This window comes from Rhinatrema bivittatum, chromosome 9, assembly GCF_901001135.1.
Source record: "Rhinatrema bivittatum chromosome 9, aRhiBiv1.1, whole genome shotgun sequence".
Taxonomy (NCBI): Eukaryota; Metazoa; Chordata; class Amphibia; order Gymnophiona; family Rhinatrematidae; genus Rhinatrema; species Rhinatrema bivittatum.
In genome coordinates, this window is record NC_042623.1 from 113,002,106 (window position 1) to 113,018,290 (window position 16,185).

The following is a 16,185-nucleotide window of genomic DNA, read 5'->3' on the forward strand; positions in this document are numbered from 1 at the left end:
TCCAGTCCCTTCCTTTGCAAATAGCCTGCAGGGAACCCTCTCCTTGGATTGTTCTCCCCACCCCCTTTCCCTCTGTCCTGAAGTGAACAGGAGGGGTGGGGCAGTGAAGTTGAAGTGGGCAGAGAAAGCAGTCAGAATGTTTTCTCTCTCAAAGATCTTTTAAATCCTTATCAAACCAAAGATGATTTTGCTATTATTCCTGGCAGGAATGATATCCCTTTAGAAGAATATCATCTTTATACAAAAGGTTCTTGCACCTGCATTATGTGGCCAATCATACACCATTTACATGGATGTTTTTGGAAGTCTGCAACTGCTGGTGTTTCACAGCTAGCAGAGGCGCATTAATTTCAATTCATAGCAGCCTTGATAACTGGCACTATTGCTGACGACTATCAAACTTGTGTTAATTCAACCCTCTTTTGTGTCTGCTACCATGTGCCTAAGGTATCTTTTTGCATATCTTTCTATGGTATCTTTCTGCGTAATTAACAGCATGTCAAATTGCTGATGTCGAGGGAATTTTTAACCATAAGCTTGTACACTAAGACAGACAAGGACTTTCTCAAGAAAACATAAAAAGAATGGTTGCAGTATTTCAATTCAAAACAAAAGTGACACTTCACAGTTAAAAGTTGGTAACTTGCATGTCTAAACTTGATAAATTATACTTGATTTTTGTCCTTGGTACATTTACTTTATTTGTATATAAGGGGGGGGGAGTGGGGGGCAACTCCAGTCCTCGAGAGCCACAAACTGGCCAAGTTTTCAAGATATCCATAATAACTATGCATAAGATTTGCATACAATGGGAGACAGTGCATGCAAATGTAACTCATGCATATTCACTGTGGATAACCTGAAAATCTGGCCTGTTTGTGGCTCTCGAGGACTGGAGTTGGTCACACCTGGTATATAATTTTTAAACAATATTTAAACTAATGTGAATGGTTTTTAATTTTAAAAAAAATGGAGGTGTGAATCTGCAAAACTGCAAATTATGCACAGAATTTTAAAAAAATTGGCAACAAAATTTACTAACTCTTGTTGCAAAAGCTTGAAAACTGTGTCCAGGAAACAGGGAGCTCTGACCAGTATCAGTTGTAATAGTGCCATACAGAAATATCTATCTCAATAGCATGATTCATCTCAGAATGTTTAGGCCACCACTAAGCAAAAAACATCCAAATTTCTGGTTTTCCCGGGTATATAATGTCGTAAGAGAGAATATTCGGACAGTATTCAATGTGTTTTGAAAGACTACCAATACTTATTGGGAAGGGCCTGGAAAAAGCAAAAAGTTACTTATCTATAACAGGCGTTCTTCATGGATGGCAGGACAAATCAGCCACACAAGCAGGTGATGTCATCTGATGGCAACTGCTTGGACATGGTCTCTTAGCTCAGAAAAAGAAATCCTTTCTGATTATGAGTTCCTGTTCATTGGTCCCAGACAAGTCTCCTCATTCTTTTCACTAGCTAAGCTTCTACTCTATGAGGTGTGAATGATTTGTCCTGCTGTCCATGTAGTACACACATTACAGGTAAGCAACTTTGCTTTCTCCATGGACAAGCAAGAGTGCAGCTGTACAAGTAGGGGACTCCCAAGCTGAGGGTAGCATAATTATTACAATTTTATTTTTTTTTAAGTTTTCTATATGAGCGATTTGTAACTGGGGGAAAAAAAAAAGAGGTGGGAATGTTGAAATGATTAATTTAAAAGATTTTTACATACTGCTTAACAAAAGCACTATCTGAGCAAGAATCCTTTTCTAGACAGTAATGCTTGACAAAGGTAAGTAGAGAAGAGAGGACCAGGAAGCTGCTTTACAGATGTCCCGAATAGAAGCAGAGCTGAGAAAAGCTACTGAAGTTGCAGTCGAACAGATTTGATGGGCATTAACTTTAAGGGGAAAGTGTAGGACTGCTTCCTTATAAAACAGGAAATACAATCAATAGCCAAGATGAAAGTGTGATTCTACACTGGATAATCTTGTCTGTTTAGATCTTAAGATATAAACAGAGCTTTTTCTGTAAGGTTTTGTTCTTTTTGGGTGAAAAGGGTATTGCTTTTCTACAGTCTAAGGCAGAGCTTTCCAAACTGTGTGTCGGGACACGTTAGTGTGTTGCCTGCAGTGTGCAGGTGTGTCGCGCAAGCCCGGTCAACTCTGATGCGAGTTTGGGCTTTTTTTTTTCTAGAGATTCACTTTTTTTTTTCATTTTATGGGTTGCTTATTATTGGGTGATTTTTGCTGTCAATCGCGTTTTTTTGGGGGGCTTGGTGGGTGGAACGAGCCCAGCCATCCTTGCATTGGCTGCTGCTGCCGATGAGGCCTGGCCATGAGGAGTACTGACTGCAAGCAGCAGTGTCTGGTGATCATGGAAGGGAGTGAAGCACTTAACTGGCAACAATCAAAAAGACGAGGTACATGAGTGTGGGGGCCAGACATGTGCTGGGGGGAGAGAGATGAGTGAGTGGGGGGCAAATGTGCTGGGGGGACAGATATGTGCTTGAGGGGGAGAGATATGAGTGTGTGGGGGCCAGACATGTGCTGGGGGGAGGAGAGAGATGAGTGTGTGGGGGACAGACAATTTGTTTTATTATTGTTTCTCATAAATTATAACAATAACATGAATCTTGGAATATATATTTTTAATATAAATTTAAGGTTTTCATGAGATAGGTTGTGTCATGAAACATTTTATTTATGTATATATTTAAGGAAACATACATAAATTGTCGAAATATGTTTCGTTCGTTTAACCTTTAACCTCTGGTTTACTAGTAGACTGAATTACCGTGTCGTGAAATTATGTTTGTCTAAAAAGTGTGTCACCAACATGAAAAGTTTGGAAAGCTCTGGTCTAAGGTATGGAGAACTTGTTCACAGCTTTATTTGTATGTGATCTTGGGAAGAAAGGACTATAGATTAGTTCAAATGGAATGGAGAAAATCTTCAGGTGAGCCCTCCACTCTTCTTGAATATTTATGTAAATAACACATCTATTACTAAAGCCTGTTCACTGACCTTATGAGCTGAAGTAATCACCATGAGAAATAGGGTTTTCCAAATTAGAAATTTCAAATCATTGGTTGCCATAGGTTCAAAGGGAGGATTTGTTAACCTCAACAGGCTAGGCTTAGGTCCCACTGGGATGGTGGATCCTTTATTGGTGATTAAATATGGAAGAACCATTTAATAACCTTCCTACAATTGGAAGTTGAGACACTGGAAGGCCTTCAGAAAGGTTGTGATAAGCTGTAATGGTGTTTAGAAGAACTCCAAATGAATTTGATTTTAATCCTGAATTAGACAGATGAAGAAAGTACTGCAACAAAATTGAAGTTTCACACAGAAAAAGATTTAGTTTGTATGATTTACTCCAGACAGAAAATCATCTTCACTTGAAATTATAGATGGGTTTTTTTTGTAGCTAGAAAACAGTGTAAATGGTGTTTTCCTTAGATAGCAGGATGAATTAGCCATGCTGTCTGGGAGCACCCCCTGGTGGCTTGAAGCGGGAACTTCTCCAAGTATGTGTAGAGCTCTGCTCCTGCACGGTGCCTTCGCTGCTTCAGTTGAGCCCAAAGCACAGAAAGAACAATTGCCAGAAGAAGAGCAGAAGCGGGAAAAGTAGAAACATTCCAGGGAGGCGGGCAGGAACGCATGGCTAATTCATCCTGCTATCTACTGAAAACACTGTTTACGGTAAGCAAACTTGCTTTTTTCCCCCACAGATAAGCAGGCTGAATTAGCCATGCTGTCTGAGTCCCCAGCCCCAAGGATTTGCAGCACGGCGGTAAGCACAGACCTGGAAGAACGAAGACTAAGTATCCTGGTTTGCGTAGAGCTGGTCGCGCAGAGGATCCCCAATATACGGTGGACAATCTCAAGAATTAGTGGCATGATGTAGTATTTCTCGTCCCATGACTGCAAATGAACTGGCTTGTTTCTGTAAGCAGTAGTGAGACGTGAAGGTATGGAGCAATGACCAGGTAGTGCTTTGCATATGTCTTGAACTGGCACCTATCGGAGATGAGTAATTGAAGTCGCTACAGCTCGCCATTGATGAGCTTTCACTCTTGATGTCAGGCGTTCCAATCTATTTGCATAGCAGAAGTGAATACACTGAGTTAGCCAGTTAGCAAGGGTCTGTTTGGATACCGGTAAACTCAGCGCATTCGGCTTGAACGAGAGGAAGAACTGGGAGTGTCTGTGAGGGGCATGGGTCCTTTGTTTATAGTAGACTGATGTCCTTTTGCAATCCAGCGTGAGTAATAAAGCTTCCTGGCTGGAAGCATGTGGCTTAGGGAAATAGGTTGGTAGATTTATGGTCTGATTCAAATGAAAAGCAGAGACCACTTTGGGTAGGAAAGAAGGGTGAGTCCACAAGGTTACTTTGTCATGGTGGAATTGAAGATAAGGAGCATAGTGCACCAACATCTGTAGCTCACCAATTTGTCGTGGTGAGGTGATTGCTACTAGAAATAGGACTTTCAACGTGAGGTATTTCAACGAGGATGTCTGCCAAGTTCAAGCATCAAGGTTTCCAGGACTATATTTAGGTGCCAAGCCACAGCAGGCTATAGCCTTGGGGGATGCAGTCGCAAAGCTTCCCTCACGAAGCAAGATACCAAAGGGTATGTGGAGATAGAGGTACCCTGCGTCAACGGATGGTACACCACTATAGCACTGAGATGTACATGGATGGAAGAAATTGCAAGACCAGATTTGAAGAGCAAATGCAGATAATGGAACAGTTGCTCCGGCAAAGATTGGAAAGGGTAAAGGGACACCGATGAGCACCAGTGGAGATACCTGTGCTACTTGGTCACAATATTTCCTCGTGGAGGGTCTCTTGGATGAAATGAGAATGGTCTTGTATCTTCACCGGAATGGGAAGGTGGCTCAGTACCTCCCCCTTTCAATCAGATGCAGGAAGTCATGCATGGGATTCATCAGAGTCCCTTCCTCCTGCATTAGAAGATGTTTCTTGGCTTGGAGGACCACCAGCGTTTGTACGGATAGGTGGATCAGGTAGGCATACAATGGTAGCCTGGGCTATGCTGGGGCAATCAAGATAAGATCTGCCTCATCCACGATGCACTTCTGAATCATGCGGCCGATGAGGAGTATCAGAGGGAAAGTGTAGAATAGGTGCTCCATCCACGACAGAAGGAAGGCGTCCTGGGCTACTCGTCGGTCACTTGGATAAAGGGAACAAAACGCCGATACCTTCGCGTCGTTCTCTGTCGCAAAGAGATCCAATCAGGGAGTCCCTCAGCAGCGAAATAGGGACAATGCCACCACCGAGCTCAGCTCCCATTCATAGGGATGAAAGATACTGCTGAGTCTGTCGACTAGGTGGCCTGCAACTGAATGGAGTGTGCAAGCGCCCACTCTAACAGGCATATCGATTCCCTGCAGAGAATCCTGGAACCAGACCCACCTTCTTTATGTAGAACATGGCTACATTGTTGTCTGTGTACATCATGACCGAATTGTGATGAAGGAGGTGTGGGAAGGCTCGAATAGCATACTGTACAGCTCGTAACTCCAGCAGGTTGATCTGGAATCTCCGCTCGGTGGGTGTCCAAAATCCTTGCATCTTGAGGTGGAGGACATGTGCGCCCCACCCCCTGGTAGAATGATCTGTAATGAGGACCAGCTGGTGAGTCGGAATTCGGAAGGGGGCACCCGATTGCAGGACCCCTGAATTTAGCCATCAGGCCACATCTGAAATCATTTGGGTGAGGGTCACTGGTTGCAACAGGATGAGACCTCTAGGAACACTGATTTTAGACCCCACTGCAGCTGTCACTCCCCATACATGTGAAGGCATGTATGGGAAACAACAAACATTGCTGCCGCCATGTGGCCCAGAAGTGCGAGGATCTGTTGGGCTGTGAGTTGTGAGACACATTAATGTAGAGGCTAAGGTTTGAAAGGTGTGAATCCTGTCCTCCGGAAGGAAAGCTTTGCAAAGGTGTGTGTTGATGATTGTAGCTATAAACTAGAAGATTTCAGTAGGCTTGAGGTGAGATTTCTCATAGTTTATGATGAAGGCGAGATTCTCCAGGCAAGTCAGAACTCGAAGCTGATGGGCGCGAATCAGCTCCAGGACCGAAGCTACGAGCAGCCAATCGTCCAGGTAAGGAAACAGGTTTATCCCGTTTCCGAAGATAGGCCACAGCTACTGCGAGACATTTTGTAAATACCCTGGGCGCTGACGGGAGGCCGAAGGGTAGAACTTTGTACTGTTAGTTACAGGTGCTGACTTGAAAACAGAGGTAGCGCCAAGAAGAGGGGTGGTGCATTGGAATGTGAGCATAGGCATCCTTGAGATCCAAGGAACACATCCAGTCATTGGGTTGCAGGTAGGGCAAGCTAGTCCTGAGAGAGGTCATCTTAAACTTTTCTCGCATGATGAAGCAATTGAGAGCCCTGAGGTCCAAAATCGGCCATAATCCTATGTTTTTCTTGGGAACAAGTACTGGAAATAGAACCCTTGAAGGTGGTGGTAAGAAGGGATTCGCTGAATCACATGTTGCTGAAATAAGATGTGGACTTCCTGAAGTAGGAGGAAGACATTTCTCTCTCCCCTGGATGGGGAAACAAGGTGCGGAATGGGCGGAGTCCTTCGGAAATTCAGGTGGTAGCCATTTTGGATGATATTGAGAACCCAACAGTCGGATGTGATCTTATCCCAGGCTGGGGCAAAAAATTGAAGGTGGCCTTCCACTGCATCGTGTAGATCTGGCCGAGGTTGTCTCAAAGACTGCTGTAATTTCTGGGTAGTCATCTGCACTGGCTTCAGGGGAAATTGGGTTTGTCCTTGACCGGGATAGTTGGGATTGCGGCCTCTGCTGTTGGTATAGAGGAGGCCTGTGGAAGGGGTGGAAACGACTCATAGCAGCGCCTTGGATAAAAGGATTTCCTATAAGAGGAGTAATAATGCTTCATGCCTGGCTGGTCTGCTGGGGACATAAGCGAAGACACCACAACAATCTGCTCCTTAAGCTGTGAGACTGTTTCACACAATTTGTCTCCAAACAGATTATCCCTTTTGCATGGGAGGTCTGCCAACCTCTCGTGTACATCCTCCCTAATGGCACTCGCCCTCAGCCAAGTTATCCGCCAGGCTGCAATGGATGCCGCCACTGACATATAGGCAGAGACCTCAAATCCCTCATAGATGGTTCGGAGAAGGTGTCTCAATTCCTTCTTGAGGTCGGTCAGTCTGTCTTTGCTGGTTATCCCCGGTAGCTTGCTCCTCACTGCCCTTAAGTGACTGAACGCATTCAGAGAGATATTGAGTTATGTAGAATTGGTGTTGCTGAATCCTGGCTGTCAGCATGGACCCTTGGAGCACCTTTCTGCCAAAGTCATCTAAGTAGTGGCTAGCCTTGCCCGAAGGGGTATTGGAATAAAGCCTGGTTTTCCTGGCTCTCTATATGGCCGATTCGACCACCACCGATACATGGGGCAGTTGCACTGGGCGATAGTGGACTGATTTTCGCATCTGGAACTTCAATCTGGATTTCTGGGATGTGATGGGCACCGAAAAGGGTGACTCCCTTGCCTTGTCCATGATCTTATCCAGGACTCAGTGGGAGGGCAAGGCTGTTGGTTCAGCCAGGACATCAAAGATTTTCAACAATCCATGGACCTCAGCACTGGGGTCCGGTAAACGCTTAATCTCCAGGTTCAAGAGCGAAACCACCTTCTCAATAAATTTGGAGTATGATAGATCCTCCGGGAGGGTGGGGGGGGGGGAAATGTTGGTTCGGGCAGGACTTCCGTAGGGTCCGAGGGAATCCCCGTGGAAGAGCACGGAGAGGGGGTAAAGGAGTAGTTAAAGTCAGAAGTCTACGGACTCAACTCTACGTTCGTGTCCTCCCTGCCTGACGGGTTTTCTGGTGGGGAGGAAGGAGGGGAGTGCGCTGAATCCTCCGGTAATGGACTCGAGGGGGAGTACAGAAGTTGGGCAGACACCATGGAATAAAAAAAAGTCTGCAGGAGTCCCGTTATCTGAACCATGGTCTATGTGGCTGCCCCCTTTAACCTTTGAAAATACAAAAAAAATCCAGCTATATGTAGAACTCAATGGAGACTTACTTACATTGCAACCGTCATACGTAGCCTCAGTAGAATAATGGCTTATAATGTCAAGCCCTTGCAACTCTGGGCTTGAATAATCATAGGTTGCTGTAAGTATTAAGATGCAAACATTGTGTGGGTACTACTAGTGTTTGCTCTCATCGCTTTCCACCAGTTTGGTAATTAATATCTTACGTCCTGAAGTGCTCGCTCCAACACAGCAGTGTTTCGGAGTGTTAGACTCCTTCCTCAGGGAACTTCAGGGAGGTAGGTTACTGGTGCAATTTGTGAGATGATGATTATGGTCAGTCAAGTAGCGGAGAAAAACACTGGCTGAGATCGGTGCCCCAGAAGTGAGCAGCCTTGCCGAGATTCTTAGCGGTAAGATAGTTTCTGATTTTCAGCTATCTTGAGTTTTTTATAAATACCCTTTAACCTTTGGGCAGCAGGCGTAGATGCCCTGCTTCTCTTGGCTAATGGAGAGTGGATGGATCGATCTGGCTGGTTCAGGTCATGATCCTGCCTCAAGGGGCTAGGCAAATCTCTCTGCCTAGAGCTGCTTGGCCTTCTGTGGTCTCTGTTTAGGGTAGAGCTGGATGAGCGGCCCGAAGGTTGTGGAGCCTCACCCTCCAAATCCCCTGAAGCTTCCCGATTTGGAAGGGAGCAACAGTGGATCCCATGAGTGGGGGGGGGGGGGGGGGGGGGGGGGAGGGGGGGAGATACTTTCCTCAGCTGAAGCAGGGGAGGGGTGATGCTTGTGCAACGGTAATACCAGCCCAACATGGTGGGTTTTGCGCTTAGCTTTTCCTCTGTGCTGCAACATGGTGACCGCTGTCGTATGCATTGGCTTGGCGGATGACGTGTGCGCCGATGGTTACTGCGTCGCTGTTCTAACGCTGGCTGCGTTGGCTTCCTGTTGACCAATGCATGCCTCGGCACTGGTTGCATCGGCAGCGTCGGCCGCTTGGAGTGTCGAACAGGGCTCCGTTTCAGGTGGCGGATGACACTTATGTCTGTGATTTGCGGTTAAAAATTAAAGACTGGTGCTATATGTGATAGAAAATATATGAAAAATCACCCCATGATTAAGTACATTGAGCAAGCACAACTGCAATAAGTGAACAAATGTTAAAACACTTTGCAGCGTAAGTGTACAATTACTCACATATGAGGATTTAACATGTTGACTAAATAAAAGTACACTATATATGCGATTTCTTCACATTTTTCGTGCTTTGCGGTTGCCATCACAGACCTGTGCCGTTCAGCCTGTTCCCTCGACGCAGTTGAGGACTGAGCCCCCTCCATCGGGTTCGGATGAGGGCGGTCATTCCTAGTCTTACCTCTAGCTTCCTTTCTAGCCACAGAGGAGGGCTGAAGAGAGGACGAACATTTTCTCTCTTCTTGGTGTTTGGGACCTCGTGTTGGGGGAGGACTGAGTGGACCCCCGGGAAGGAGCATTAAGAGCCTGTCTGTTCCTCCTCCTGAAGTCAGGCTATTTTCACGGCCCTCTGCTGACGGGCCCGAGGAGACATCCAACTGCAATCAGCGCAGGATGCCTGGTTGTGCTCCGGACCCCAGGCACAAGTAGCAGCAATTATGTCCATCAGTGATGGACATAATCTTGCCACATTGGCAAAATTTGAATCCCAGGGTTCTGGGGCCAATAATAGCACTGAAAAGTGCTGTTTTGGAGATCACCAACGTGAAAAGAGGAGAAAAAGAACCTGCACCTGTTTCTGTACGGGGAAGGCAAAAACTGAAGCAGAGAAGGCAGTTGCGTGGGAAGGCACGTGCAGGAGCAAAGCTCTACACATATTTGGAGAAGTTCCCACCTCGAGCCGCTAGGGGGCACTCCCAGACAGCATGGCTAATTCAAACTGCTTATCCGTGGGAAAACTGATTTTAATTCCAAGGAAAATGGCAAGCTATCGAAGACCTGGCATTCAACATCTATGCTGTTAATCTATGCAGGTTGGGGTGAAGAAAAGACCCACAGTACTGGGTTAAAAGATATGGAAAGATTGGAAGGTGAATTGGCTTGGGGAGTTAGTCTTTGGAGCCAAGGAAACCAAGCTTGTTGAGGCCAAAATGGGATTATTAGAATCACTTGTCTTGTCTTTTCTCAGTTTCAGGATTATCTTGTTGATTAGATGAACTGGGGGAAAATGCATGCATTAGGCCTTCCGACCAAAAAATTACCAATGCATCCGATATTATGGCTTTTGGTTCTGGCCTTTTGGAACAGCGCATTAGAAGCTTATGGTTGAACAGTGCCACAAAGAGTTCCACTTGAGCACTTCCCATTGTTGAAAAATGCTCCAGAGTGTTGGTGTCAGGTGACTATTCATGAGGTTGTAGGTGATGTCTCAGAGTATCTGTCACAATATTAGATTTTACTGGGATAGGTGAGACATAGAAAAGTACCTTTCTCTGCATTGCCCAAGGGTAAATCTTTAGAACTTTGTGACACAATGCTGGAGAGCCCATGAAGGGAGCTAGTGGCAAGAGACAGCTACTACACACAGAGTAAATGAACTAACAAACCTGTGATTCCAGACAGTCATTAATTCTCAAGCTAAAGACCTCAAATAGAATTTAGAATATTGAAGGGCTCATATTATTAAATGTATTTATTCCATTTATATTCCACCTTTCAGACACTTCAAAGCAGATCACATTCAGGAACCGTAGGTATTCTCCTGTTCCGAAAGGGTTCTCAATCAAAGTTTGTACCTGGAATTTGGAAGCAGGCTGCTGGCGCTAACTTTTAAAAAAAGAGGTATAGCAACTTAAAAAAACAGTTGGTCAGCAGTGCATAGTTCAGAGGAAGGTATCTTCAAAGGATACTTGCAAACCAAACAAGTTAGAATACCCCGATAGAAAGATGGTTGTAAAAGCTGATAAAGCCCAGACATATTTAAATATAGAACATGTATATAAAAATGACTCCAAACTGCCTGCATCATCTGATAATAAGCAGGTTGTGGGTATATATAAAAATAGAAATGCCAGAACTCTGAAAATAAGACTGAGGAAGTAGAATGTACGGTGCTAAAGGAAGGTATAGACAATAGGCATCTCAGAAACCTGATAGAAGGAAGATAACCAATGTAATATCGTGATATCAGGATACAAATTATATCAACATGATAAGGCAGATAAAATGAGTGGAGGAATGGCACTATAGGTTAAGGATGGTATAGAGTTAAGCAGGATCAAAGTACTGAAGGAAACAAACTGCATCTTGAATCCTTATAGATAGAAATTCCAAGTTTATAAAAGGGAAGAGTATAGTAGTAGGGTTATATATTACCACCCACCTGGCCAGGATGAGGAACAGACTATAAAATAGTAACAGAAATTAGACTGGCTAGTAAAATGGCAACACCATAATAACAGGAGACTTCAATTACCTGAATATTGGATTAGGTAAATGTCACATCAGGACATGCAAGGGAGGTTAATTTCCTAGATGGCATCAATGACTTCTTCATACAGCGGTTGATCACAGTACCAACGAGAAAGGGAAAGCAGAGTTGCCTACCTATAGCAGATGTTCTCCTAGGACAGCAGGAAGTTAGTCCTCACACATGGGGTGACATCATTCGATGGAGCCCAGCACAGAAAACTTATGTCAAAGTTTCTAGAACTTTGACTAGGCACACTGAGCAAGTCCAGCATGTCCTAATATATGTGGCCACGCAGGGTCCTTCTTCAGTCTCGTAACATATAATTACGATAAAAATAAAATAAACCTTAGGAGAAACCCAACTATGTTGGGTGGCAGGTAGGTTTCATGAGGCCTACCATCCTGCTGTCCTAGAACAACACCTGTTACAGGTAAGCAACTCTGCTTTTCCCAAGGACAAGCAGGATGGTAGTCCTCACACAAATTAATTCCAGCTGCAGGCTGCTCCCCAACACAAAAGGTGACCAAAAAGCACCAACTGGGTGCCAACAGTCACAACCATTACAGAGGGGTGTGACAGCCTAAACCCAAACAATGAGCCCTAAGTTGGGAGAGTTGAGTTGCACACCTCAAACAGTTTCCAGAGGACAGACTGGCCAAACCTATTGTCACATTGGCCACCCTTATCCAGACAGTAATGTGATGTGAATGCGTGGAGAACTCTACATCGCAGCCTTGCAGATCTCCTTCATGGAAACTGCTTGCAAGTGGGCCACAGACGTTGCCATGGCTCTGACCGAATGAGCCTTGACATAATCCCCAAGATGCAGTCCCACCTTGGCATAACAGGAGTTGCAATCTGCTAGCCACTTGGATAATGTCTGTTTGGCAACGGCAATTCCCAACCTATCAAAAGAAATAAAAAGTTGGCTGGACTGTCTATGGGCTTCTGTCTGTTCCAAATAGAAGGCTAAGGCTCTCTTGCAATCCAAACTGGGCAGGGCTCGTTTGCCTTGGTGTGAATGGGGCCTGGGAAAGAATACTGGTAGGACGACTAAGATGGAAATCCGACACCACCTTAGGCAGGAACTTAGGGTTCGTACGGAGGACCACCCTATCGTGATAAAACTTAGTGTAAGGTGGAAAAAGTCACTAAGGCCAGGAACTCACTGACCCTGCATGAAGTAACCTCCACCCAAAATAAGACCTTCCAGGTCAGGTACTTCAAATCACAGGTATGCAGCGGCTTAAAAGGAGCTTTCATCAGCTGCGCAAGCACCACGTTGAGGTCCTAAGACACAGCGGGAGGCCTGAAGGGAGGCTTCAACTGAAGCAGGTATGCTTTATGCGGGGCAACTATAGGCTGTACAAAGATGGGCTTACCCTCTACACTGTAGTGTTAAGTGCCATTCAATTGAGTTAGGGATACCGAAGTTTGCCTTGATCCTGCGGAATGAGGTCTGGGGAAGTCTTCAGACTGATCGGTTTCCAGAAGGACAACTTCTAAAGGAGTGGAAACCAGACCTATCTCAGCCAATGAGGAGCTATAAGGATCATTGTCCCTCAGTCCTGTTGAAGTTTCAGGAGAGTCTTCGTAACATGAAGAATTGGAGGATATGCATACAGAAGACCCTTGCCTCAATGGCAAGCAAAGGCGTCCAAGGCTGGTTTGCCATCTGACCTATACAGGGAACAGAACTGAATCACTTTCCTATTGCAGGGAGACAAACAGGTCCACATCTGGGAGTCCCCAGAGGCAGAAGATCCGGTTTGCTACCCTGGTTCAATGACCACTCATGGGGTCTGAAGACACGACTCATTCTGTCTGCTATCATGCTCTCCGTTTTGGCTAGATAGATGGCACTAAGCACCATCCTGCAGGATAGAGCCCAGGACCAGATCTGACCGCTTCCTGACCTAGGAGGTACGATCCCGTGCCTCCCTGCTTGTTGAAATACATCGCCACTTGGTTGTCGGTTTGGAACTGGACAATTTTGTTGGACAGCCGATCTCTGAAAGCCCATACAGCATACCTGATCGCCCGGAGCCCCAAGAAGTTGATTTGATGTTGCGCTTCCATGGGCTCCCCACCCCGGAGTGGACGCATCCATGGTGAGGATAATTTGGGTAGGGGCAGCCTGAAACTAGACTCCCTGCTCCAAATTTGAGAGAACCCACCACCAGGACAAACAGTCCTGGAAGGACAGAGAGATACAGATGCGATCCCAAGGTCCTGCTTGGCTTAGTGCCACTGTGATCTTAAGGTCCACTGAGCTCTGCACATGTGTAAATGTGCCAAGGGAATGACATGGATGGTCACGGTCATGTGGTCCAACAGCCTCAACATGTGGTGAGCTGAAACCTGCTGGCTCTGTTGAGTCACTGCCACCAAGGACGCTAGAGTGACCGCCTGGGAGTGCGGCAGGAAGGCCTTGGCCTGAGCTGTGTCTAACAGGGCTCCTATAAAGTCCAATTGAGGTGAGACTTTGGGTAGTTGATATCGAACCCTATTGACTCCAGCACCCGGATGGTCAAGCGCAAGGACCAATTTGCCCCTGCCGAGAGACATTCTTGACCAGCCAGTCATCCAGATAAGGGAAAACATGCACTCCCAGTCTGCGGAGGTGCGCCCCCACCACGGCCAGAGACTTCGTAAAGACATGTAGGGCTGACGCTAGCCCAAATGGCAAACACACTGTACTGGAAGTGCTGTTTTCCCACCACAAATCTGAGATAAGTCCTGTGATCTGGAAAGATCTTGATGTGAGTGTATGCGTCCTTTAAATCGAGCATAGCCAGTTCCCTTTTTGCAGGAGTAGAATCAGGGTGCCCAAGGAAACCATCTTGAACTTTTCTCTTTTCAGAAACCTATTCAAGGCCCTTAGGTCTAAGATGGGACAAAGCTCTCCTGTTCTCTTTGGAATCAGGAAGTACCGGGAGTAGAATCCCTCCCCTCTTTGCCTTGGTGTGACAGGCTAGACAGCTTTGGCCATTAAGAGAGCGGAAAGCTTCCAAAGCAGTACATCCTGATGCACTATTGGCCCCCCCAAGAGGGCACAGAGGAAAATTTGGAGGGACATCCAATAGGTTCAATCGGTGCCCTTGGCGGACAATGGATAAAACCCACTGGCCCACCAGTTCGCGAAGAACTATAGTCTGCCCCCATAACATCTCGGGTACAGGTGGCTGGCTGATGCTCCCCACGATCCAGTCAAAAATTAATCTCTGAATTTGGTTGGGGTGCTGGGTGGGGCTTAGGAGCTCACTGCTCCCTAGGATGGCCACAATAGCTCCCCCTGTGGGAATGGGACCGAGAGGATGGAGGATAGTACTTCCTCCGGTGGTAGAAAGACTTCCTCTGCCTGTGTCTCACCGACCTCCTGACTGAGGAGGATGGGTCTGAAGTGCTGGCAGAGAGTTGCTGGAGGGTTTCATGGTGATTCCTCACCCTGTCTCTGAAGAGATTCTCTCCTATGCATAGCAAGTCAGTGAGTCGTTCCTGTACTTCCAGTTGAAGATTGGAAGCATGCAGCCATGCCATTCTGTGGGCGCTGATTCCCACTGCAGAGACCCTCGCTACCATCTCGAAAACATTGTAAGTGGAGCACACCTCGTGTTTCCTGCACTCCAGGCCCTGACGTACCAGCGACATAATGGTGTCTTGCTGCTGTTGAGGCAACTGCTCGGACACCTCCTTTCACCTGCTTCCAGAGGTTGCAAGAGTATTGACTCATGTAGAGCTGGTAAGAGGCAATGCGGGTAATGAGCATAGCCCCCTGAAAAAAACTTTCCTCTCAAGAACATCCAGCGCTCTGTGATCCCATCCCGGAGACACCGAAGCATGGGTCCAAGAGTGCTTAGCCTTCTTGAGAGCAGATTTGACCATTACCAAAAGGTGTGCGAGCTGACGATTCTCGAATCCAGTAGCCTGTTGGATGAGGTAAACACCATCCACCTTCCTGTTAACAGGAGGAATCATGAGGGGGTGCTCCGAAATCCTCAACAGCAACTCAAAGTTTTTGTGTACTGGGATCGCCACAATCTCTTTGGAAGCCTCCACAAACTGGAGGGTATCTCCAGCATCTTGTGCCAGGCATCCTCCTCAGTCATTAACTGAAATGGGATGGCCTCCGCCATTGCCTGCATAAAACCTGAGGAAGTCACGTCCTCAGGAGGAGACCTCCATTGCTCCTCTGGAGGAGAGGGTTCCGAGTCTTCTGTGGAAGACTCCAGTGTCATTCCCCCGGGGATCATAAAGCGCCTCATCCTCACTGTAATCTAGAGGGGATGGGGCCCTGCTTGGCCTTTGTCCAGGGGAATGGGCACCGGTGCCAGTCTCGGCAAAGCTGGATGGAGGGTTGCAGGCTGCGGTAGTGCCACTGGCATCAACAGGGCCCCCTCCTCGGAGGAACCGGCGACGACCACCGCATTTGGTCGAGGGAAGCATCGGAGCCCCACTGGCTGCCCAGGAACAGACGCCAGCTGGGTCGGTAAGACACCGATAAACACATTGAGGCACTCCAGCAGCGGGTCCAGCAAGGAGAGCCCGGGCACCGATACTGTCGGTGCCACCGGCTTGATGCCTTGAAGGGCTTGGTCGACCGTCAGCTGGACTCTGCTTTCTAACTCCTCCTCAAGGGCTGCCAATGTCAAAATGGACTGGGAGGTAAG

At 46.6% G+C, this 16,185-nt stretch overlaps 1 protein-coding gene across 11 annotated transcripts in view; it reads right to left on the bottom strand.

Annotated features, from left to right (window-relative positions):
* The window catches only part of SCAF11 (SR-related CTD associated factor 11), a 529,866-nt gene that overhangs the window by 280,236 nt on the left and 233,445 nt on the right, over positions 1–16,185 (bottom strand). The gene's annotated exons all lie outside the window — the stretch shown is intronic.